The sequence below is a fragment of the Pleurodeles waltl genome, chromosome 4_2, assembly GCF_031143425.1.
Source record: "Pleurodeles waltl isolate 20211129_DDA chromosome 4_2, aPleWal1.hap1.20221129, whole genome shotgun sequence".
Classification (NCBI taxonomy): domain Eukaryota; kingdom Metazoa; phylum Chordata; class Amphibia; order Caudata; family Salamandridae; genus Pleurodeles; species Pleurodeles waltl.
The window spans coordinates 1,050,307,438-1,050,312,414 of NC_090443.1; positions in this window are offsets into that span (position 1 = coordinate 1,050,307,438).

The window sequence follows — 4,977 nt, forward strand, 5'->3', positions numbered from 1 at the left end:
CCCAACCTTTCACCAGTGACAGGCAGCGCTGATCCCAACCTTTCACCAGGGACAGGCAACGCTGATCCCAACCTTTCACCAGGGACAGGCAGTGCTGATCCCAACCTTTCACCAGGGACAGGTAGCACTGATTCCAGCCTTTCACCAAGGACAGACAGTGCTGATCCCAACCTTTCACCAAGGACTGGAGGTGCTGATCCCAACCTTTCACCATGGACAGGCAGTGCTGATCCCAACCTTTCACCAAGAACAGGAGGCGCTGATCCCAAGCTTTCACCATGGACAGACAGTGCTGATCCCAACCTTTCAGCAGGGACAAGGAATGCTGATCCCAACATTTCACCATGGACAGGCAACGCTGATCCCAACCTTTCACCAGGGACACGCAACGCTGATCCCAACTTTTCACCATGGACGGGCAGTGCTGATCCCAACCTTTCACCAGGGACGGGCAGCGCTGATCCCAACCTTTCACCAGGGGCAGGCAGCGCTGCTCCCAACCTTTCACCAGGGACAGGCAGTGCTGATCCCAACCTTTCACCAGGGACAGGCAACGCTGATCCCAACCTTTCACCAGGGACAGGCAGTGCTGATCCCAACCTTTCACCAGGGACAAAAAATGCTGATCCCAACCTTTCACTAAGGACAGGAGTCGCTGATCCCAACCTTTCACCATGGACAGACAGTGCTGATCCCAACCTTTCAGCAGGGACAAGCAATGCTGATCCCAACCTTTCACCATGGACAGGCAACGCTGATCCCAACCTTTGACCAGGGACAGGCAACACTGCTCCCAACCTTTCACCATGGACAGGCAGTTCTGATCCCAACCTTTCACCAAAGACAGGGAACGCTGATCCCAACCTTTCACCAGTGACAGGCAGTGCTGATCCCAACCTTTCACCAGGGACAGGCAACGCTGATCCCAACTTTTCACCATGGACGGGCAGTGCTGACCCCAACCTTTCACCAGGGACGGGCAGCGCTGATCCTAACCTTTCACCAGGGACGGGCAGCGCTGCTCCCAACCTTTCTCCAGGGACAGGCAGTGCTTATCCCAACCTTTCACCAGGGACAGGCAACGCTGATCCCAACCTTTCACTAGGGACAGGAAGTGCTGATCCCAACCTTTCACCAGGGACAAAAAATGCTGATCCCAACCTTTCACCAAGGACAGGAGTCGCTGATCCCAACCTTTCACCATGGACAGACAGTGCTGATCCCAACCTTTCAGCAGGGACAAGGAATGCTGATCCCAACATTTCACCATGGACAGGCAACGCTGATTCCAACCTTTCACCAGGGACAGGCAACGCTGATCCCAACTTTTCACAATGGGCGGGCAGTGCTGATCCCAACCTTTCACCAGGGACGGGCAGCGCTGATCCCAGCCTTTCACCAGGGACGGGCAGCGCTGCTCCCAACCTTTCTCCAGGGACAGGCAGTGCTGATCCCAACCTTTCACCAGGGACAAAAAATGCTGATCCCAACCTTTCACCAAGGACAGGAGTCGCTGATCCCAACCTTTCACCATGGACAGACAGTGCTGATCCCAACCTTTCAGCAGGGACAAGCAATGCTGATCCCAACCTTTTACCATGGACAGGCAACGCTAATCCCAACCTTTCACCAGGGACAGGCAGTGCTGATCCCAACCTTTCACCAAAGACAGGGAACGCTGATCCCAACCTTTCACCAGTGACAGGCAGTGCTGATCCCAACCTTTCACCAGGGACGGGCAGCGCTGATCCCAACCTTTCACCAGGGACGGGCAGCGGTGCTCCCAACCTTTCTCCAAGGACAGGCAGCACTGATTCCAACCTTTCACCAAGGACAGGAGGCGCTGATCCCAACCTTCCACCAGGGACAGGCAGTGCTGATCCCAACCTTTGACCAAGGACAGGAGGTGCTGATCCAAACCTTTCACCATGGACAGGCAGTGATGATCCCAACCTTTCAGCATGGACAAGCAATGTTGATCCCAACCTTTCACCATGGACAAACAATGCTGATCCCAACCTTTCAGCAGGGACAGGCATCGCTGATCCCAACCTTCCACCATGGACAAGCAGTGCTGATCCCAAACTTTCACCAGGGACAGGCAACACTGATCCCAACCTCTCACCATGGACAGGCAACGCTGATCCTACCCTTTCACCAGGGACAGGCAACTCTGATCCCAACCTTTCACCAGTGACAGGCAGTGCTGGTCCCAACCCTTCACCAGGGACAAGTAGCGCTGATCCCATCCCTTCACCAGGGACCAGCAGCGCTGATCCCAACCTTTCACCAGGGACAGGCAGTGCTGATCCCATCCTTTCACCAGGGATCCCATCCTTTCACCAGGAACAAGCAGCGCTGATCCCAACCTTTCACCAGGGACAAGCAGCACGGATCCCAACCTTTCACCAGGGACAAGCAGCGCTGATCCCAACCTTTCACCAGGGACAGGCAACGCTGATCCCAATCTTTCACCAGGGACAGGCAACGCTGATCCCAGCCTTTCACCAGGGACAAGCAATGCTGATCCCAACCTTTCACCAAGGACAGGCAGTGCTGATCCCAACCTTTCACCAGGGACAGTCAACGCTGATCCCAACCTTTCACCACGGACAGGCAACGCTGATCCCAACCTTTCACCAGAGACAGGCAACGCTGATCCCAACCTTTCACCAGGGACAAGCAGCGCTGATCCCAACCTTTCACCAGGGACAAACAATACTGATCCCAACATTTCACCATGGACAGGCAACGCTGATCCCAACCTTTCACCAGGGACAGGCAACGCTGATCCCAACTTTTCACAATGGACGGGCAGTGCTGATCCCAACCTTTCACCAGGGACGGGCAGCGCTGATCCCAACCTTTCACCAGGGACGGGCAGCGCTGCTCCCAACCTTTCTCCAGGGACAGGCAGTGCTGATCCCAACCTTTCACCAGGGACAAAAAATGCTGATCCCAACCTTTCACCAAGGACAGGAGTCGCTGATCCCAACCTTTCACCATGGACAGACAGTGCTGATCCCAACCTTTCAGCAGGGACAAGCAATGCTGATCCCAACCTTTTACCATGGACAGGCAAAGCTGATCCCAACCTTTCACCAGGGACAGGCAGTGCTGATCCCAACCTTTCACCAAAGACAGGGAACGCTGATCCCAACCTTTCACCAGTGACAGGTAGTGCTGATGACAACCTTTCACCAGGGACGGGCAGCGCTGATCCCAACCTTTCACCAGGGACGGGCAGCGCTGCTCCCAACCTTTCTCCAGGGACAGGCAGTGCTGATCCCAACCTTTCACCAGGGACAGGCAACGCTGATCCCAACCTTTCACCAGGGACAGGCAGTGCTGATCCCAACCTTTCACCAGGGACAAAAAATGCTGATCCCAACCTTTCACCAAGGACAGGAGTCGCTGATCCCAACCTTTCACCATGGACAGACAGTGCTGATCCCAACCTTTCAGCAGTGACAAGCAATGCTGATCCCAACCTTTTACCATGGACAGGCAACGCTGATCCCAACCTTTCACCAGGGACAGGCAGTGCTGATCCCAACCTTTCACCAGTGACAGGCAACGTTGATCATAACCTTTCACCATGGACAGGCAGTGCTGCTCCCAACTTTTCACCAGAGACAGGCAGTGTTGATCCCAACCTTTCACCAAGGACAGGCAACGCTGATCCCAACCTTTCACCAGGGGCAAGCTGTGCTGATCCCAACCTTTCACCAGTGACAAGCAATGCTGATCCCAACCTTTTACCATGGACAGGCAACGCTGATCCCAACCTTTCACCAGGGACAGGCAGTGCTGATCCCAACCTTTCACCAGTGACAGGCAACGCTGATCCCAGCCTTTCACCAGGGACAAGCAATGCTGATCCCAACCTTTCACCAAGGACAGGCAGTGCTGATCCCAACCTTTCACCAGGGACAGACAACGCTGATCCCAACCTTTCACCACGGACAGGCAACGCTGATCCCAACCTTTCACCAGAGACAGGCAACGCTGATCCCAACCTTTCACCAGGGACAAGCAGCGCTGATCCCAACCTTTCACCAGGGACAAACAATACTGATCCCAACATTTCACCATGGACAGGCAACGCTGATCCCAACCTTTCACCAGGGACAGGCAACGCTGATCCCAACTTTTCACAATGGACGGGCAGTGCTGATCCCAACCTTTCACCAGGGACGGGCAGCGCTGATCCCAACCTTTCACCAGGGACGGGCAGCGCTGCTCCCAACCTTTCTCCAGGGACAGGCAGTGCTGATCCCAACCTTTCACCAGGGACAAAAAATGCTGATCCCAACCTTTCACCAAGGACAGGAGTCGCTGATCCCAACCTTTCACCATGGACAGACAGTGCTGATCCCAACCTTTCAGCAGGGACAAGCAATGCTGATCCCAACCTTTTACCATGGACAGGCAAAGCTGATCCCAACCTTTCACCAGGGACAGGCAGTGCTGATCCCAACCTTTCACCAAAGACAGGGAACGCTGATCCCAACCTTTCACCAGTGACAGGTAGTGCTGATCCCAACCTTTCACCAGGGACGGGCAGCGCTGATCCCAACCTTTCACCAGGGACGGGCAGTGCTGCTCCCAACCTTTCTCCAGGGACAGGCAGTGCTGATCCCAACCTTTCACCAGGGACAGGCAACGCTGATCCCAACCTTTCACCAGGGACAGGCAGTGCTGATCCCAACCTTTCACCAGGGACAAAAAATGCTGATCCCAACCTTTCACCAAGGACAGGAGTCGCTGATCCCAACCTTTCACCATGGACAGACAGTGCTGATCCCAACCTTTCAGCAGTGACAAGCAATGCTGATCCCAACCTTTTACCATGGACAGGCAACGCTGATCCCAACCTTTCACCAGGGACAGGCAGTGCTGATCCCAACCTTTCACCAGTGACAGGCAACGTTGATCATAACCTTTCACCATGGACAGGCAGTGCTGCTCCCAACT